The following is a 22,516-nucleotide window of genomic DNA, read 5'->3' as shown; positions in this document are numbered from 1 at the left end:
AGCTTGATAGTATTTTACCCATGTAGCTTGCAAAACACTGTGCAGCATAATTCAAGTCCTAAAGCCTGGCACACACATCCAATTTTGATTGGCCAATTTTATCACTTCCGTGTAGTATAAGGGCCAAAAATGTCAGATTGTGTAGGTAAGCTTCAGGACCATAGGCATACACCCCCCTAGTGACCAGGCTATTTTTTACAATTAAGTGCTCTGCAGCTTTAAAAGCTTGCTGCAGAGCCATACAACGCAGCACACAAATGATTCCCCCCCCCCCCTTTCTGCCCACCAACAGAGCTTTCAGTTGATGAGCTCTGATCGCTGCTGCAAAGTTTTTGTTTTGTTTAATTTATTTGGGGTTTTTTCCTAATAAATTTCCTTTTTTTAATAATTTTTTTCCCACCACCAGCCAATGATATTAATTGGCTGTAATACGCATTAACCTATGAGATCCGATCGCTCTTGAGCCTCTGCAGGGGACAGCCGAGTGACACGGCGGTTCCCAGTACAGTGCTGCCGTAGATCCCATCGATTTACGCCGTAAATAGACGGCGATCACCGCTGGGAGACTGATGACGGAGCAGCTCCCCTGCAACCTCCGCCCTCAGGACTTAATGCCAATTGGCGTTACGCGGTCTGACTATTGCCGTGACCCAATCATTAAGAAGTTAAACTACATGAAAGTGGTAAAATTGGCAAATCAAAACTTGATGTGTGTACGCACCCTACAAGCTGCATATCATTTACGCATGTTTATCACAGTTGTGACATCACCAGAGGCAAATCATCCCATGCAACCAAATGAGTGAAAAACGGAGGATTATATGTGAACTTGTTCTGTGGCCTAGTTAACTCCAGAGTTTGGTGTATGTGTATAATATCCACAACTTTTAAGGCTAGTTTCACACTGTGGAGTTGCAAACCCTGTAAAACCAAACTGAAACAGAGGGGAAAAGTCATGTCACATGACACACATGTGATGCATGCAGTGGAGGATACAGTACATAAAAAGTGTGCTTCACTGCAACTGGCATGTATGCTGTCTTGCACCACATAGGTGTTGTGTTATTTCAACAGGTTCCTTCACAGCACACTGCTAATATGTCGATGTAAATGCACCATTACAATATAATCTGTGTATAATGTGTCAGTGTAACAGTAGCCTTAAGGTGCACATTAACGGTACATGTTTTCACTAAATGCAATCTTTCGATGCGAGTTTTACAATTGAAATTAACCGGAAGGTAATTATCAATTGTTCACATTTACTGTACGATTCTTTCTTCAAATTCGATCAATAAAATACAACTTTCGGATGGATGTCATCCTATTTAGCATTGACCAAAGAATTGTTCCTTATTGATTGTCTTTATAAACGGCAAATTTTCTATACTATTCAATCACTAAAATCGCATTGAAAGATCGTATTTGGTGAAACAACTGTACCATTAATGGGCACCTTTACACATTAAACTGGAACCCACTGTCGGATATATCACACAGACGATTCTGGTGCCCTGCATGATCCACAAACTTGTATCATGATCAAAAATGTGAGTAGGTAATTCATACAAGGCTAGCAGCATGTAAGATTAGATTCCCACTTGTCAAGATCTTATCACAGATTTAGTGGACAATTAAGGGTGACCATACACTGGCAGTTGACCACCAGATTCAACCAAGAGATAGATCCCTCTCTGATTGAAATCTGACCAGAGAGGGATTTATTAATGCCACAAACTGCAAATACATTTCAAATAGAAGTAATATTGAAATCTATATATCTTTGTAACTGCCACCACCCCAGTGCCCCATTTAGAAATCCCCGGGGCCCCTGCAGGGTGTTGGAGCTGAGCGCAGTGTTCTCCCCAGGCTCTTTTAGCCGGGTGCTCCACCCAGCTAGTTTTGGTGACCACCCGGCTGTCATCGGCTCACCTTCTCCTCTGCTGTATGCAGAAAAGCGCCGGCCCTGCATTCTGTTATCACGCCCCACCCGGCTACTTTTTCATGCCACCCGGCTGAAAAAAAATTCTGGGGAGAACACTGGAGCGCACTCCAAGACCCACTCCTCCTGTGTCCTGTCTCCATCTCTGCTGGTGTGCCTGTTCCCCTGTAACCCCGCAGCATGTACCTAGTCATGTAACATACATGCTGCAGGGTCACAGGGAACAGATGCACCAGAGTGGATGGAGACAGAACAGAGGAAGCAGCGCGCCGGTGGTAAACTGTGCTGACTCTTTGCAGGGCCTGGGGAAGTACTATTTTAGATGGGGGAAGACCGGAGGGTCTGTTGATCAGCTGTGAATCTACACCCACTACCGCTGTGTACCCACCCTGCCCTTTTTCATGTAAGATCTTGTCATCTGGCGCAGTTAATAATTTTGATAAATTTTGGCTGGAAATCAAACAGGCAGCCATGTTGGGGCATCGATCTCTGGCAGATCCAATCAGTGTGATGTGCACCTTAAGTTATGACCTGAACCAACCAAACACCGTCCCATGAGTGGCGTCACTAAGGAACTATGGACAACACTGTGAGTTTTATATTCGGCCCACTCAGGTAGATCAACTGATACGGTGCACCAATTCCTGCCAAAGACAGCTGCAGGGTCAAAGAGGTGGAAGCAATGATTACCACTACTCAAAGCACATTTAGATGCGTAGCACCAATGAAGAGCTAATACAGCAGCTGAAGAAGAGCCCCTCTCTGTTCCAGGGTCCCTACTGCAGTCACAACCTATGCATCCCCTATGGCTACACTACTGTGTACCACTAAGTCCCCCCAAACCAATTAAAACTAAACCAAAATATTAAACTCTGCCCTCATTGTCCAAAAATTCTGGGATTGTTTCATTAAAAATGGTCATGCAAGAGGTTGCTCATTTTGAGCATGCTGAAGTCTAAGTGCACATCATAGATGATGATGTTGCTATATAAAACAATGATGATTAAAATAACATAATAGCCTCTTGCAGTCAGATGACTCATATCATCTAGTTGGTAATAGGCTAGTTAGTAAATTTTCCAAAAATCACTCGGATAACATAGGTGGCTAAGATATAACCCGGTAGAAGCATGATGCACCAAATACCTCATTACTAAGGAAAAGCAATTATTACTGGCCGATGGTACAAAGGGTCTTCCTGCAATCTGCATGGACAATGGCTGCTGTTTGGGGCGAGCAGAGTTTCAGCAGACAGCCAGTACGGAGAATTAGTGCAGCACTGGCATGAAGGTCTTTGAAGTGGCTTAGCTTGGCCTCATGTGCCACCAGTCACCACAAGCTGCCAATTGTCCCTCCGACTGTAAGCTTACTTCACAAGGTTGTAAACTTCAGTCCCAATCTGCAGGACATTCTCCTCTCAGAGCAAACACAACACAAAGACTGTCAAAAGTGGGTGTATGGAAATTAATTATTCATACAGACTCAAGACAAAGACCACAGAGGGGGAGTATGTGAGGTGGGCCCAAACCGTTAACCCTTTGAAAGATGGGGATATTTTGCATAGCAACCCGCAACTCCCCACACTCAGCACAATATTACACAAGTAAACCGCTTTGTTAGCTTTAAAATCACTTACAATTGCCAGATTAGTGCCATTTCAAGGCCTTATTTTAAGAGATGTGTCCCGGAATTTTTGTCCTTGCAAATATTCCTGATTTTCAACACTGTTCCACCAATTCAAAAAGGAAAATCTGGTTTCTTTGTTTCTCTTCTGAGCACTGTGTGTTCAAGTTAAATGTTTATATACATGATGGCATATTTCACCATTACCAAATCAAATTTTACATGAGGTAGTGAACATCTGATAGATCTATCTATTTTGGACCAGTCCAACTCTTCTGGGGGCATTCTCTGGGTTTTCTTTATTTTCAGAATCACTTGTTTCACACATAAAAAGGTGTCGAGTCCTGTCCTGTCAGTTTTTGACAGTTGGCATCAGCTTTGTATGTGTTTCTATGGCTGTGATCACACACAAATCTGTACATTTCCGATCCAGTCCTGTCCGTTTTGTATGCGCTTCTATGGGTGTGTTCACACATACATTTCCAGTCCAGTCAAGTAAAACTGATAGAAAACTGATGCATGACAGGACAGGACTGGACCAAAAATGTGCAGATTTATGAGTGATTCAGGCCTTACTCAATGGCAGCTGCTCAGTCCAGGTGCCAGAACCAGAATAGTGCGGGAAGCTGGCTGACATCTTTGTATAGATCCTTTCCAGGTAATGCTTATGTACAGAATAAAACTATTACCGATAATCTCCCATGGGGAGATGGACTAGTTTAAAGTCCGTCAGATTTGCCAGCTTTTTACTACCTACTATAAGTGACAACATAGCTAATAGTGCATTTTACTCTGAGAGAGAAAATATATATATATATATATATATAAATAAATAATATATATATATATATATATATATATATATATATATATATATATATATATATATATATATACACACACACACAGTGGGTTGCAGAAGTATTCGTCCCCTTGAAGTTTTCCACATTTTGTCATATTACTGCCACAAACATGAATCAATTTTATTGGAATTCCACATGTAATACCAACACAAAGTGGTATACACATGAGAAGTGGAACGAAAATCATACATGATTCCACACATTTTTTTACAAATAAATAACTGCAAAGTGGTGTGTCCATAATTATTCGGCCCCCTTTGATCTGAGTGCAGTCAGTTGCCTATAGACATTGCCTGATGAGTGCTAATGACTAAATAGAGTGCACCTGTGTGTTATCTAATGTCAGTACAAATACAGCTGCTCTGTGAGGGCCTCAGAGGTTGTCTAAGAGAATATTGGAAGCAACAACGCTGTGAAGTCCAAAGAACACACAAGACAGGTCAGGGATCAAGTTATTGAGAAATTTTAAGCAGGCTTAGGCTACAAAAAGATTTCCAAAGCCTTGAACATCCCACGGAGCACTGTTCAAGCGATCATTCAGAAATGGAAGAAGTATGGCACAACTGTAAACCTACCAAGACAAGGCCATCCACCTAAACTCACAGGCCGAACAAGGAGAGCGCTGATCAGAAATGCAGTCAAGAGGCCCATGGTGACTCTGGACGAGCTGCAGAGATCTACAGCTCAGGTGGGAGACTCTGTCCATAGGACAACTATAAGTCATGCACTGTACAAAGTTGGCCTTTATGGAAGAGTGGCAAGAAGAAAGGCATTGTTAACAGAAAGCATAAGAAGTCCCGTTTGCAGTTTGCCACAAGCCATGTGGGGGACACAGCAACCGTGTGGAAGAAGGTGCTCTGGTCAGATGAGACCAAAATGGAACTTTTTGGCCAAAATGCAAAACGCTATGTGTGGCGGAAAACTAACACTGCACATCACTCTGAACACACCATCCCCACTGTCAAATATGGTGGTGGCAGCATCATGCAGCTGTAAAATGTGGAGAACTTCAAGGGGGCCAAATACTTTTGCAACCCACTGTGTGTATATATATATATATATATATATATATATATATATATATATATATATATATATATAAGTTTTACAATTTTTTGGGATAGCGTTCCTTTAATGATATACACCTTAGTAAAATCTTCACCAGAGCTTTAGCTGCTAGAATCACAGCAGGCATTTAGCATCATTTGAGGAAGCAGGCGGAGCTATGAAATTTCAGTGAAGGACACTGGACTTAATATTTTTGCTTCAAATATCCAATGAAGTCAAGTTTGTTAATTGATGTGAACAGACAACACTATTGGTCTGGTGGATATTGGAGTACATCCTCCAGACAAAGTTTGGTCCTCAGTCTGACAGCTTGAGAAGGCTTGCAGTATGAGGAGCAGTAAGGCACAACTGTAAAGCAGTGCCTGCATATGAAATGAACAAGCGTGGCTGACCTCTGTACGAGCTGTATATAATTACTTATTATACCTAGAAACAAGGCCATTAGGGAGGGAAGGGCACAGGATGAATAATGTTATTATTCTGTTAATGAGGGCAAGTCTTTGTTTGAACAAATCGATTCTGGGATGTTAACTAGCAATTCCACCCAATAAAGAAAACAGATACTAGAAATATATAGTCCTCTATCCATCTGTGTAACACAGAGATACACGGTAAATGCAAGGGTACCAGCAGCACCATAAGAATTCCAGGAGAAAAAAATAAATACATTAAAAAGTCTCTATTCCCGAACATGACAGCATTAGTTACTAGACGACAATTAAAAAAAATCCTGAAAAATGAAGCTTAGCTGGTCATACACATATTGATCTTTCTGGCTGGGTAGCTGACAGATCTATTACCCTCTAATGTGCTCAGTTTTTGTTGAAAACTAACCTAGATAAAGTGAACAAGAACTGATCAGTAGTGCGTAGTTGATTTTTGATCAGGCGCGTGCCACAAGGTGCATTACTGACCCATGTATCCGGTTCAGCAGAACAGTTGCTGGACTCTTCCCTTCTGCTCAGATCACAAGTTTTCTTCTTGCACCCTCCAGAAACTCATCAGTCCAGGCCACACCCTCTCCCATTGGTCTTTGTTGGAAAGGAAAGTGAATGGCAGTCCAGGCCACACCCTCTCCCATTGGTCTTTGTTGGAAAGGAAAGTGAATGGCAGTCCAGGCTGCACCCCTTCTAACAAGGTACTTCAGAGAATATCATCAGCTATTTAAGATGCAACAACCCACCTTCAAAAGGGAGGGGGGATCCAATGTGAGACCAGAGGTTACCAAGTGATCGCCTAGCATAGATTTAAAAAAAATGCTATATACAGAGAGTCTTTCGATCATCATTTAGGGCCCGTTTCCACTACAGCGAATCTGCATGCGAATCTGCTTGCGTTTTCTGCATGCAGATTCGCATAACCAATACAAGTGGATGGGGCCGTTTCCACTTGTCAGGAATTCTGTGCAGTCTGCCGTGCAGAAAAAATCTGCACAGCAGACCCATCAGAATTCAAATGCACACGAATCGCCGGTAATGTAATTTAATAGGAAAACCGCAGGCGTATAAGTCTTGCGGTTTTCCCGGCGTTTCCGCGTGCATTTTCGCTGCAAAAAACCCATGTCAATGCTTGCCGGCATTGACATGGTTAAAATCGCATAGCGCAAACCACGAGCGATTCCGCGTGAAAATCTGCATGGAAACGCAAACGAATCCGCACCCACATGCGGATTCTTCAACGCGTTTCCCGCGACGGTAACGCAACGCACAACTGGAAACATACCATTAGCGTAAATGTGGTGGGGATAAAACAAACTAGATGCTGTTTACATTTTCTCATTGAAGTCAATAGGGAAAATTTGATTGGTTGTTTGTGGCTGTGTCCACCTTTTTGGGGGTCCCCAAAATGTGACCCAAGTTTGGTGAGTGTAACTTCAAAGCGGTACGAGTGGCAAACGTTTCCCATTTTTCAATTAAATTCTATGGGGAAAAATGGGTTCTCCGGGAATGGGGGGGATTTGGGGTCAGCGCCACAGGGGCACAGAAGGTGGGATAGCTTAACAGATCACAAGCAACCTATCATGAGAATGAATATCATGAAAATGTATCCACCATGGAATTGGACCAAAATCATCAGCTGCTGCATTTCCAGCTGCATACATGATAAGTGTACTTTAAGGCTACTTACACACCAAGACGTTGCGTTTTAGGGGACGTTATGGTCGCATAACGTGCCCCTAACGCAACGCCTGGTGCTCTTAGATGGGGACGTCAGAGTGAGCCGCTTTGTGCAGCTCACTCTGGCGTCCGTGATGCCGCGATGCGTACTCTTGGATGCATGTGACATCACGTGGTCCCGCCAGCCAATCGCCGCACAGAGCGGCGCTCCAGGAAGTAAACACTGCACGTTACACCGTGCAGTGAATATTAATTAGCCATGTGGCTGGCCGAGGAGGAGGAGGGAAGACCACCTCCTCCAACACTACTGAGCATGTGCGCACAGTCTAATGCGGCTTAGCCGCGCATAACGCCGTAGCATGCAGCACATTCAACTGACGTCCTGTGTTACAATGTAACGCAACGTGGGCACTGTGAACAGCCCATTGATTTTTCATTACTGTGCGGTGGGCTGCGTTACAGGCTGCTCTAACGTGCGCCTGTAACGTCTCACTGTGAAAGCAGCCTAATGCTTTGCTTTCTTTGCGCATTCAGTTCTGACTTTTTTAATTGACATTAATGATTAAGGAACGATATTTATAACGTAGCAAAAAAAAATAAAATAGACAAAATAAATGTAAACTAATATAAAAATTGATGGTTTCCTATTACCATTGTATTTACTTTTTCTAATTATTTATCGGAGCTTGGAAGGTTCTTCAAAACTGAAGAACATTGGGGAAAAAAGTTAAAGCACAAACCTAGTCAGTATTAGAATTTTTATTCCCAGAAATTGTTTGGGATTATATGGTAAACGGTTCCAAACCTGGCCTGTGTGATATCAGACATACTATGACATAGGTGTCATATGACTAAAAGTACAGGTAGCTCCTGGTTAACTAAAAAGATAGGGACTGTAGGTTTGTCCCCAGCGGGGTCCTTTCTTAAGCCGGAACACTGTGCCATCTCTGTCCCCTGTACCTCCCTATGTGCCCCCCTGTGCCACCTCTATTTCCCGTGCCTTAAGTGCCCCCCTCTATGCCACCTCTGCTCCCCCCCCCCCCCGTGCCTTCAGTTTCCCCCTTTGTGCCACCTGTCCCTCCCCCCTGTCACCTCTGCTCCTGTGCCCTCAGCTTACCACAGCTAAATGTCATTTTAACAGTTTAAAGACTGTAGAGTGTATGACCAGCTTTGCTGTAAGAGGAAGCATGTTACTTTTAACTGAACGACTTCTGCATCCCTAATCTTGGAACAGTTCTCCCTATGGCTGGCTGAATAGTGTACTAGTGGCTGGACAGTCTCTGCCTCTGACGTAGGGGCCTAGGGTTCAAATCTCCGCTCCTCCTGTTCAGTTGGGCAAAACTCCTTAACACTGCTACTGTCTACGGAGCGCGCCTCTAGTGGCTGCAGCTCTGGCGCCTTGAGTCCGACAGGAGAAAAGTGCAATGTAAATGTTCTGTGTCTTGTCTATGGAATGCTTATACCCAGGCAAGATTAGCAAGTTATTGCAACTCAGCAGTTCTTTAAAACGCTAGTTGAGATCAATATACTACAGTATTAAATTAAAAAAATCATCTTTACTTTTGCAATCTCCCCTATTGTAATGCTGAGCTGCTGCCAATCCTTTCAGTGCTGCTTTGTCCTGTCCACATGGCTGTCCTTCCGCAACATCACTTCCAATCACTGTGTGCTTCCTTATGTAATGGTGCAGAGGGCAGGGTGGAGGTGCACTACAGTCTGCCAGGCCATAGAAACTATGTGCCAGTTATCACACATTAAGGAAATAAAACATATCTAGTCCTAGGCAAAAATATTAAGAATCTGGCTGACATCCAAAAGGTTCTACCCCTGTGTTTAAACAGGAAAAAATCTCAGCAAATGCTCTCCAGCCACTCTGCAGGATGACTCACAAACATGATTTACAAAAGATTTACAGAAAACTAGAGAGTGTACACAGCCGGTACATATTTATAACAACATCATATTTTCCATGTGCTAACAGTGGATGTAGACATTATCTCACTACCACTATTAAAAGAACACAAATACAGTTTGTGAAAAGATAAACGCAACTGGTACAACTGTCAGCAGTCACAATGGGACTACCTCTGCCTGGCCATCATCGGGCTGCATGGGGGAAGCAACACATAGCGCTGAAATTTCCTGCATTCTGATAACTTCACACTATTCTTTGAGGACTGAACATTTCTTTTGTTGTACACTTGCAAAGCTTAGCACTAAATCTTGGAACCTGTTTGCTTACTGGACAGTACAAACTGTAAGTACTTGTAAGTATCATGATAATGCCAGTTTAGTTGTACAAGGTTACATCTACATGCAACATTTAACCATTTAAGCCGCCTGGACATGATTGTCACGTCCAGGCGGCTGCTGCTGTGCACTCCCGCGCTCTCCCATGCCGCCCCATGTTACCCTGGAGATCAATGAATGGGAACATAGTTCCCATTCATTGATATAAGTCCCCAGTAGAAAGACCAATGGCTTCTCATCAGAAGCAAAAAAAACAAAGTTTCCCATCCTCCATATGCTTTCTGGAAGCGAGCACTTCGCTTCCAGGGCTAAAAAAGAAAAAAATCACTGTGGCCATCTTGTGGCCAAATAGTAAAACGACATCTACATAAATTTTTGTAACCTCCTTGCCGGTTAGCACTTTGCTAGCTGCGTGGAACATCTGATCGCCGCCACACGCCGCCCCCCAGACCTCTTGCGCAGCCTGGCCAATCAGTGCAGAGGGGTGGATCGGGACTCCGTCTGATGTCAATGACATAGATGACGCCAGTCCAAATGGCGCCATGGCGACGGGGGAAGCCCATACAGGAAATCCAGTTCAGAACGGGATTTCCTGTTGGGTATTTGCGCCTGCGGGGATCGGAGGGGTCGGAGGGATAGCGAAGGGAGGGGGGAAGCATGTAGCTAGCGCTAGGCTAGCTACATGCTAAAAAGAAAAATTAGCAAAAACAAAACCTCCCGCAGCCGAGCGCTGCATAATTTTAGAACGGCAGGGAGGTTAATAAAATAAATACACTATTACATTTAAAATTAACTGTTTACCTCCCACACCAAAAATTATCCAAATCAAATTTTTAATAAAAAAAAATTACAATTAAAAAACAAAAAAACAAAAACATAAATAGTTACCTAAGGGTCTGAACTTTTTTAATATGCATGTGAAGAGGGTCTATAACAAACATTTTTCAAATTATAAGCTTGTAAATAGTGATGAAAGCAAAATTGAAAAAATGCACCTTTATTTCCAAATAAAATATTGGCGCCATACATTGTGATAGGAACATAATTTAAATGGTAATAATTGGGACAAATGGGCAAATAAAATACATAGGTTTTAATTATGGTAGCATGTATCATTTTTAAGCTATAATGGACGAAAACTGAGAAATAATGAATTTTTCCATTTTTTTTCTTAATATTCCTGTGAAAATGCATTTAGAAAAAATAATTCTTAGCAAAATGTACCACCTAAAGAAAGCCTTATTGGTGGCGGAAAAAACAAGATATAGATCAATTCATTGTGATAATTAGTGATAAAGTTATTAGTGAATGAATGGGAGGTGAAAATTACTCTGATGCATAAGGTGAAAAATACCTGCGGGCTAAATGCACACTCTGCCAAATCAAACATCACTGGGCAGATAAGAATTTGGTAACTGCATGTCTGGCTAAATCCGTATACACATGCTAGCTAGATGGTTCTCTTCCAAGGCGGCTCTAGCTTGTGTATGGTGGCCCCGATGCGCTGGCATAAGATCCGTCCCATCTGAGCACATGAGGCAGTTTAACTTACTTAGGGCCTTTTGCAGTCATCCTGTGTTTGTGTCGTCATTCCGCGACCCTCCAGCCAGGAGTGGCAACCCTCTGCTGGCTGGTCATGGCCAGTCTTTGGCTACTGCACATGTGCGGTCCCGAGCCACATACACCTAACGGAGCTCCCATTGCCGGGAGCATTCTGCCTATGCGCAGTATCAACTTTCCCATACAGCGTGTGCGCAGAACACTGCTGTGCACGGGGACCCGATAAGGAGGCATGTGACACAGGATGACTGTAGGGGGCTGCAAGAATTTCCAGGTAAGTTAAAAAAAAAAATTTGTCTTTGTTTTTGCTTGTTTTTTGTTGTTTTTTTTAGACTTAAGATTTCCTTTATGCTAACTACAAACACTAGATAAAAGTCCTTGTGTAGGAATGATTACAGATAAATGAGCAATAGCTGTGAACGATGTGACATACAATGATTCTGTACATATTGCAATAACACAGTCATTTACAACACTGTATAGACAGCAGAGAAACGGACTAGAGACCTTCACTTGAAGTTCATCAGTAGAAGTTGTGCCTGCGTATGTGTACCACTGGTCATTCATGATCTAACATTATCTGTTCAGGCCTTTGCCCTGTTTTTTTTTAACAATTGTCTAACGATCCAATGATAGTCTGTTCTCAACGATGTTGGGTATGAGGCTTTACTAACACAGTGTAGAACCCATGAGGCCTTCCAGAGACACTGGCCTCAATTCACGGAGCATTATCAAACGTTTATCAAACACTTTATCAAACGTTTGATGAGTTACCTCATGAGTAAAATCTCACTAAGGTGTTATATATTTGTTGAACGTTTTATCGGTATAACATTCGATAAATATAGAACACCTTAGTGAATTTAAAATGAGATTTTACCCATGAGGTAAATTATCAAACGTTTGATAAAGTGTTTGATAAACTTTTGATAATGCTCCGTGAATTGAGGCCACTGATCTCATCACCTTTGTCCACTCTTGATGCTCTCCTGACTGTGGCAATTGATTCATAATGTTGCGCTGCTTGTTATGATGTGCCCTGGTGTGAATGATCTAATGATTACCTGAGTTACATTATTACCTGAGTTCTCAAAGATACTCTGGTTTCCTGGCTGACTTTCAGAAGTAATGGTTAAAAAGAAAAACACACACAGGACAAGCTGATTATCTCCCATGTGACCTGCGATTAGCTGACATCTCCAGACAAGAGGGACATGTGGCGGGTGACAATGAGCCATGCACCACCACACATGAGCACATTATTTGGGGGTGAACAGACACACACAATGAGGTGGAGGATGATGGGGAAGAGGTGTGGAATGCAGCCAGGCAGGGTGTGTGCATATTAGATGTTTAGGAAGTGTCAGGTGCACCTGTTACCCATCAGCTCACTCTCACTGCCTTCACAGGCCAAGAATGGCATCATACAGGATCTACACAGCTAGGCAGAGATCACAGGGAAGATACAATTCTAACAAAAGCCAACAAAGGAACAGAGCTATGAGCCAAGCACAGTAACCAGCAATACTATTCAGGAAACCATTTACTAATTGGACTTCAATGTGTAGAAATCTGATTGGTTGCTAATAATTGTAAAACACATTGGCACGTTTTCATAGAATAGAATTTACACAGGAGAAACTGACCAATTCTAAGGCCTCGTTCACACTATGCGCACTGCTGTGTGCATTTTGGCAATGTGTATAATGTGCGATATGCAAGAACACAAGAAGTGCATAGGAGACACTGTCTGACGTTGTCACTTATGCCCTGCACAGCAGTGTGCTACAATTTTGCACTACTGCATGCATTTTTGGTCAAAACACAAACGTCACAAATGGGATCAGCGTCGCAACAAATGGAAACGCAGATGGTGTGCGTTGTGCTCCAAACACACGGCCATCTGCGTTTTATAATGTGAATGAGGTCTCAAGGAGCTGTAGGTTCAGGAAAGAGTTAATCTTTTCTGAGATCCCCTCTAAGGACCAGAGATCCTCACACATTGCAGAAAAAAAGGTGACAAAGCTCAGAATCCATAGTTGCTGTAAGCGCACTGAAGGGGAATGTTCAAATAGATTAAAGCAGATACAACCAACCAAGCACTTCTGGGTGCTGCATTACAGCAGTCGTCTGAGCCCAAATTGCACCACAGTGTCTGGACACCACTCCACTCATAGAGTGAATAGAGGTGCACCTAGAAGTAGAGGTAACAGCCATGCATACATGCAAAAAAGGCGCCCAGTAAAAAGGGTGCCGAATATTGCTGCTGGTAGAATATTGGTAAAAGTACAGATATACTACTACTTAAAGTAAACTTGTAAGGGAAAAAAAGAGCCCCTGGGGGTACTTACCTCGGGAGAGAGAAGCCTCTGGGTCCTAAAGAGGCACCCCCCATCCTTTGCAACAGATCAGATCTAGCGCGGTGCCCCCCGTAGATCTCCTTGTCGGCACTTATCGAGCACAGATGTAAATATTGTGCTCGGCATCTGTTCCGGGCTACCAGCGCTGGATCGGACTGGTGGAAGGAGACATTATTAGGAGCCAGAGGCTCTCTCGAGGTAAGTAACACACAGGGGCACTTTTTTCAGCACATGTTTACTTGGGGAAGGGGGGGGGTGAGATGGAGGGGTATATATAGGCACTGAGGGAGGGAGGGGGGGTTAGGCACCACCGGAGGAGGGGCATTTTAGGGTCAGGCATCACAAGACAGTGAGAATAGGGTTAGGTCATAGTAAAATATTGGTGACGTTTACCAATATTTTACTATGGGAGAATATCGGTAATTGTAATCCCATGCGTCCTTTTTCCAGGCACCTTTATTAAGTGAATGCGTCCAGAGGTACTCTCTGATGCTACCTTTCATTTTTTCTGCTAAAAGGTCAGCGCAGGTAGTTTTTATTTTTCACTTAATATTTCAGTAATGCCTGTCAGCTCCAATATTAGTTATGTTACAGATTCAATTAAAAATCATTTGCATTTGGGACATTGAGATGATTGGTTGCAACACTGATCATAAAACCCCAATAAGACTAGCGATACCCATACACTGCACAAAAGTTTAATAAGTTGTTAGACATTAGATTCAATATATACACATCTTCCCTTTTTTTCAGAGATCACATGACCAGTGATGTGGCATTTGGTCTTAGGAAATGCAAGTTTTTCCCTTCCCCTTACACCACCTGGAAATATATTGCAACCAGATAACACAGACAGAGAAAGGCATGCTATTGCGATATGTGATCTCTACTTTACTTTCTAGCCAAAAGCACACCAGTGCTTACCCACATAGCCATTTCTTAATCAATACTGCAGTATCAGCAGTCATCTTCATATACTATACTAGTCTGCTAATGCTGCTTCACCGCTGCACTCAGATCTGATCTACACTGAGCATTGCTTTGACAGCCTCCCCATGCATTTCTCTGCTCACCTAAGCCCCCACTGCTGGACATTTCTGTATCAGAGAGCAACACTTCTCACATGTTATGTGTTTGTCAGGTCTATTAACTACTCCATCAAACCTGATATACAGCCCATAGAAACAACATATAAGCCATGCAATGGCATGCAGCATTATTGGGCAAGTTGCAGGGAGCTGTACAGGAAGGTTGGACTGTCAGACCAGAAGGCAGCAGCACAGCAGTGGGCTTTCTTCAGCATTTTTATGTGATGACAGCATTGAAAGTACCCATACACTATACAGGAGTTTAAAGGTGCCCATTAACGATACAATCCCACAAACAATTGCTTCCGATCATAATTATGAGCAATCGTAAACAATTGGTCGTGCCCACTATCGGACAAAACCCCAATAACCAATCCAATCATCTTAATGGGATTGATCCGAAAAGGGATAGATTCTATTAATATGATTGAATCGAGTAACAGGTTTTCAGCTGTAAGTGGGCACAACTAATCGTTTCCAATCATCATGACAATGATCAGAAACAATCGATCGTCAGTGGCATTGTATCTATAATGGGCACCTTAATCCCTCCCATAGTCATAACTTACTGCCCCTATCAAAAGTCTAAGGCCAATTCTTAGGGGGGACGAGGAGGAAACCGTAGTGCCCACACAACCATGAAGGGCTGTGGAGTTGTTACAAAAATCCACCGACTCCGACTCCTCAGTTTAGGATTCCACCGACTCAGACTCCTCAACTCTCGACTCCTCTAATTTGCATATTACAATCTTGTTGATTGAAAGTATGTAACATGAAATTTGTCTCTTAACTGCCAACGCTTAGGAATTTTAAAAGACAACTAAAGTGAGAAGGATATGTAGACTGCCATATTTATTCGCTTAAAGGTCCGTACACACGCCGGACTGCAGGCAACGACGGGTCTGTCGTCACCTCCCGCTGGGCGGGTTTTCAGCAGACAGTCCGGCGTGTGTACAGTCTGTCGGCGGACTTATACGGCTGTTTCTGAGCGATCCGCCGTGCGGATCGCTCAGAAACAGCCGTATCAGTCTGCAGACAGACTGTACACACGCCGGACTGTCGCTGGAACGCCCACCCAGCGGGAGAGGACGACGGACACGTTGTTGCCTGCAGTCCAGCGTGTGTACGGACCTTTAGACTAAAACTAGTCCTTGGTAAGGTACTTGTAAAAGGTACAGACCGGAACAAAGAACATCTATCAGGCCCTAGGCAATGTAACTGTGGGTACATGTAAGAGTGATGTGCAGGTACTCTGCAGGAGAATGAGGTGATTCTTCCTCTTACACAGATTCTTTATGCACAATCTGAACCAGGTTCATGGGTGATAGACAACACCTCTGTGTTAAATGTGCACAACATTCTCAGTGGATTCCCTGCAGCTCTGTGGGGAGTGCATATGCAGAATATAGTACTACTGTGTAACAAAGTAAACTTGAGACAGATGAAATTAAAGTTTTATACATACCTGGGGATTCCTCCAGCCCCCTTCAGGCTAATCAGTCCCTCGCTGTCGTCCTCCGCCACCTGGATCTTCTGCTAGGAGTCCAGGTACTTGAGCCAGTCTGGCATAGTGCGCATGCACACATTTCGCCGCCAGGAGTGTATTACACCTGCGCAGCACTATTGCCCAGATGCAGAATGCTCCTGGCTGTGGAAGTGGCACGCGGTCGGACTGCGCTGACTGGTTGAATTACCGGGACTCATAGCAGAAGATCCAGGTGGCAGAGGAGGACAGCGAGGGACTGACTGGCCTGAAGGGGGCTGGAGGAAGCCCCAGGTATGTATAAAACTTTTTTGTTCATCCTTCTCAGGTACCCTTTACCAAATTTTAACAACATATCAAATTATTTGATTTCATGAGCAAAGAGAGTGTATATTTGCATAAATCAGAATCAACGCAGAATTATTTCCATCTCATTGACCATCTCTAATAGTGACACAGCTACACATCAGGCTTTATTCTTACAGCATAGATGTTATTTAGTATATAAGAGATTCCTGTGTACACATCATATATACTGTACAGTCACAATCAGATATGTATATCTGACTTTAAAAATACGGAGATTGCTTTATTGAAGCAGCACAAGTAACTAATTTTTGTTTGGTTTATTTCATTTTTGCGCACTAAGCACAGCTATTACTGTATGTATAAATTATTTATGATGACTATTATCTGAGAAATAGAATATTTTATCATATTTTCAATTTTAATTACAGTTTAAATTCATTAGGAGTTGGAGTCGGTGCATTTTTTCCCGACTCCGACTCCAGGCACCCAAAATTGCTCCGACTCCACAGCCCTGGAAGCATGGGAAGTACATACAAACTCCATGCAGATGCTATCGTTTTCACCATCATGCTGTTCACTACCATATTTATAACTTCTATATGCATTCATTCTTCCTATTAAGCTCAAAGCTCGGCTGCATGATCTCACTGAGAAGCACTCAAAGCTCGGCTGCATGATCTCACTGAGAAGCACTCAAAGCTCGGCTGCATGATCTCACTGAGAAAGGCTCAAAGCTCAGCTGCATGATCTCACTGAGAAGCACTCAAAGCTCGGCTGCATGATCTCACTGAGAAGCACTCAAAGCTCGGCTGCATGATCTCACTGAGAAGGGCTCAAAGCTCGGCTGCATGATCTCACTGAGAAGCACTCAAAGCTCGGCTGCATGATCTCACTGAGAAGCACTCAAAGCTCGGCTGCATGATCTCACTGAGAAGGGCTCAAAGCTCAGCTGCATGATCTCACTGAGAAGCACTCAAAGCTCGGCTGCATGATCTCACTGAGAAGCACTCAAAGCTCGGCTGCATGATCTCACTGAGAAGGGCTCAAAGCTCAGCTGCATGATCTCACTGAGAAGCACTCAAAGCTCGGCTGCATGATCTCACTGAGAAGGGCTCAAAGCTCAGCTGCACGATCTCACTGAGAAGCACTCAAAGCTCGGCTGCATGATCTCACTGAGAAGCACTCAAAGCTCGGCTGCATGATCTCACTGAGAAGCACTCAAAGCTCGGCTGCATGATCTCACTGAGAAGGGCTCAAAGCTCAGCTGCATGATCTCACTGAGAAGCACTCAAAGCTCGGCTGCATGATCTCACTGAGAAGCACTCAAAGCTCGGCTGCATGATCTCACTGAGAAGCACTCAAAGCTCGGCTGCCCTGAACAAGTGGACATGAGTCCACGAAACATGCTGCTATTGTTGGCCATTTAAATAAACTCCTTACTATTCACCATTGCCATCTGAGGTAGGCTTTTTTTCACATTTTACTTGTTTTTAATCCAATTTTATATCAACTTGGTTGCCTCTTTCCTCCACTGTATTCCTATTAGGTAGTTTGCTGTGGTGATTTTTATTGAAAGATTCACCACAAACCACAGCACAGTAAAAACACAGATATCTGATTAAACACTGTATGGCGCAGGTAGAGGATATGTTGATGGCCATCTTTATACCCCCTCAGCGTAGAACTATGCAGTATTAAACTATGAACCAAACCATTCAGAGACAAAACAGAGCTGGCAAAACCCTTATGCGATAGACGGTGTAAGTAACAGCAACAATAATAATCTACCAGCACTACACACTTCCTGCACCATGACAGACCTTGAAATGTGTTTCCAGCTATATTTATAATCACCATGCAGTTTGGCACAGACTATTGTAATCCATTATCAGCTAGTTAGTCAAAAAGAAAAAAAATCAGGCAGCGATGCCCTTCAGTGGGACTGCTTACAGGAAATCTGCTGTGCTGATAAGAGCCTTAAACTTTTACATATGTATTTGTGAAAGCTATTAATAGGACTGTTACATATACCAACTCGCATAACAGATCTGGTGCGTATAGCTGTTTTATCTTATAAAAATAACCATTGTACTTTCGGTATGCATTTTTAGCATACGTCACTCTCTCCGTTATTATCTGTACGAAGAACAAACATATCCATGAAGAACCTTGTCTGTGCACATGTGGAGAAATTCAAAGGTTAGGGAGCGTTTCATTGCAGAAATAGTTTGAGCTGTATTCCGGATAGCAGCAGGAGAGGAGTCCTGGTGAAATAATACTGTTCAGAATGTCTAATCCCCATGCCATGCCCTATTTATGATCTATAGCCCCTGCGTATGAAGTTCAGGTCAGCATATTATTATTATTACATGTTTATAGATCAATAACAGCACTTTACAGAGTTTTTGATTATTTTACTAGCAAGGAGCTCGCAAATTCATCTCTACTACAGTAATGTTCTAATCACACTAACAGCCTATATAGCCTCATACACATAGATAGATGATCTTCAGCCAAGGGGCTCACTCAGCACTTTCTTGCCTGATAATCTCTAGAGTGTGTACAGTTTCCCCACAGTCTCATTTAACGATTCCCCATGCACCATCCTATCATCCTTCCCCCATTTACAACACATTCTTGCTCAGTTATCAATGAGGAAAATGTCTGTACAGTGCTCTTTCCTCACAATGCCGCAATGACAATCACTATAATTACAACATAACTAAAGTATGGGGTTCAAAGCCAATTTCGGGGGTACTAATTAACTCATCAGAAAGTTTGGGGATGTGGGAGAATACTGGAGTGTCCGGAGGAAACCCTTGCAAATACGCGGGGGGTGGGGGGGGGCGGCATGCAGCTTCCATGCATAAAATGTCCTGGCCCAGATTTGACCTCAATAACTTTTCATTCAGTGTATAGATATAAATCCTATTATGGTAACTCCAACATCAGAACTGTATGATCTCATTGAATACGCAGGTACATGTGAAGTGATTGGGTATTTTCACATGCCTGGAAACAGGTTTGAAATGGCTCAGATGCAGTTGCTCTGATTCCACACAGTACTGTAACAATGTGAGGCATTTTTAGATGTATCTCTGACACCATTTCTTTGTGTTTGCAGGTATATAGCACTTCCCACAGCTGCAGTGTTACAGCATGAAGAAAGCTTTGCGTTTCCCTGCCTGGTATAGACAGTAGCTGTGCTGGCCAGAGGGTTGGAAGCTGAGAGTGCCAGTCAGCCCTATCTAATGTGAATGAAATTCCTGTGTCAGGGCTGTGTGAGCAGGAAGGGCCAGAGCAGGCTGCAGGTTCCTGTGGAGTCAGCACAGGATATTAGTAGCAGGTTTAGCACCTTCCTCTCTGCTCTTGTGTCCCCGGCCTATGCAGCCTCCTCCCTATGTCTGGGGACATGCTTACTGCAAACATCCCGCTCACAGGATTCCCATGTGACACTATTGCATTATGTGTTTGTCATTCTCATCCCTGCATCATTTATGTTTCTTATTACAGCATCATGCCATGTGTACACAGATTACATGGGAAAGTATTTCAAATGGATTCAGAAACATTTTATCTAACCATTAAGGTATTGTTTTCATTTTACTTTTACCAATGCCAAATCTTGCCTTAAAGGCCATCAAAGGTGAAAATAAACTGATGAGAAAAACAATTGTATTCATCCTCCTTCCCCTAAAAATGACTTTTTAAGATATCCCACAGTTTTATTTTATATTTAAATCTAGTTTTTAAGTTTTTACTGTTTCGTTGTCTCTGCTCAATGACAACTTCATTGAAGTATGCTAGAGCTCAAATCTAGGAATTATTGACCCTTTTTATCTCTTTCCTGCTCTCAGAAGCCATTTACTGACAGGAAAGTGTTTTATGGCTGTAATTACTAATCATTGAGGGTTATGCTATAGTCTGACCCAGTCCGACCCTGACAGAAACTGTCACTTGCATACCTGATGTTTAACTCTTTCAGGCAGAGGAAGAATAAAAGGAACACAGCCTAGTATTTTGTGTGCTTGGCACTGTACATACACATGCCTATCTCATCATGTCACATGTCGCCTCGGTTGTCCTTTAAAGCCCCCTTTTCTTGCTCTGTTTTCTCCATCCCCTCAGTCACACCCCAGACTGGCTGTTAGCATGTACCTAGTTTATTTAAAAAAAAACGTAAAAAAAAAAAATCACTATTTTAAAAGCTAAGCAAGTTTGTCATATGTCCACCGCCACTGCTTGTTGTGCGGAAGCTCCCTTAGATGTTGCCATTGTAGCCACACACGCCCCATCGCCACTCCCACTAATCCATTACTGGCCCCGAAAAATCTAAACCTGGAACTTTGGATGGACGCACTAGCTTCTGAAATCCACGTTCATTTGTCCACCCACTATCAACTCACCCAAAAATGAAATGAAAAATGCAATCTAAGGGGACCTTTTAAGCTAATTAACAAGTAATCTGTATGTTTTGGGGATGTGGGAGGAAACCAGAGTACCTAGAGGAAACCCACCCAAACATGGGGACAACATCCAAGCTGCTTGCAGATAGTATCCTGGAAGGCAAGAGTGCTATCCTTTACACCACACACGTTGAGAACCTAGGCTTTACACCACCATGCTGCCGTAAGGAAAGCAGCACTATGCAAGAGGAAGCAGGATGTGTCAAGTCTACAGCCAGGATCATACTTCACATGGCAATAAGTGTAAAGAGAATCCAATGATTACCAGTGATCATTCAGGAAATATGATCTCTCATGCATTCACTTCACTTGCATGAAGGAAGGCAAGAGAGAGTCAGGGGAACTTATGGGACTCAAACAGCCAAATAAATCCAACCTGATAGATTGCTAATAGTACTTCACTTGGGCTAGGCCAGACTTTAGCAAAGTTGTAATGATATACGTATTGGCAGAAGCAGTATTCAGGGGAGAGTATGTCCTATATATAAATCCCTGCTTACATAGAATAGGAAGTGGTAACAGGGAAACAGGGGCGCTCAGTGCCGTCTTGGAAGGGCTGGAGGGGTCGCAGCATGAGGGGAAAGCCATGGCCACACATCGGCAGGGGGGGCGCCCCCCCTCACCTCGGGCTCTCCCCTCTGCACTCCCCTCCAGAATCAATATCAGTCTCTGTGCGGGCAGCGGCAGATGCACATACCTTCCTACGCTCCACCGCGGACGTTCCTCGCTCTAGTGTCTGACGCTACTTCCTGTCACATTCGACTTGGCAGGCATCTGACAGAAATCTATCTGATGGTCGAATCTGCTGAAAATCTATAAGTGTATGGCCATCTTAAGAATGCATAATCCCTAGCATTAGAAAAGTCTGCTGCCACCTCCTCTACCACATCACACCCAGAACCCCTATTGCTGGGTACACACACATACCTGTGAAGCGGCCCTGTAGCAGACATTTTTGAAATGTATTGAACTTGTTAATTAATTCACAATTTTTTTGTATACAGTATATATATATTAATTAATGTATTTCTGTTTCATTCATTAACAGCTTCCAAAAAAAGATCTACCTATGAAACTCCATGAAAGCTAGATCCACAAGAGTTACAAGTGTAACATTCGCAAAAGCTCGGTATACAGAGGCGCCAGAGTAGAGTAAAACGTTTTATAAACCGTTTTAAAGCAGAGGGGGATGCTAGGGTGGACTTACCTCCCTCTTACAAAAAAGAAAACTCACTCGAGTCTCGATAAAACAGAATTGACAAATAATTTATTCAACTCCACAAATGCAACGCGTTTCGCGGGCGTGACCCCGCTTCCTCAGGCAAAAATGGGAGCACAAGTCAGTAGGTCAAGCAGTAGGTTTGAGCGCCTCTGTGTAACTCTGTGT

The 22,516-nt window shown here is 43.1% G+C and overlaps 1 protein-coding gene across 1 annotated transcript in view; it reads right to left on the bottom strand.

The window, feature by feature from the left end:
• ARHGAP23 (Rho GTPase activating protein 23) overlaps nucleotides 1–22,516 on the bottom strand; it is a 180,985-nt gene that overhangs the window by 91,538 nt on the left and 66,931 nt on the right. The window lies entirely within an intron of this gene.

The sequence above is a fragment of the Hyperolius riggenbachi genome, chromosome 12 (assembly GCF_040937935.1).
Source record: "Hyperolius riggenbachi isolate aHypRig1 chromosome 12, aHypRig1.pri, whole genome shotgun sequence".
NCBI lineage: Eukaryota > Metazoa > Chordata > Amphibia > Anura > Hyperoliidae > Hyperolius > Hyperolius riggenbachi.
Note: the sequence above shows the minus strand (reverse complement) of the source record. Positions and strands in the feature narration are given on the sequence as shown.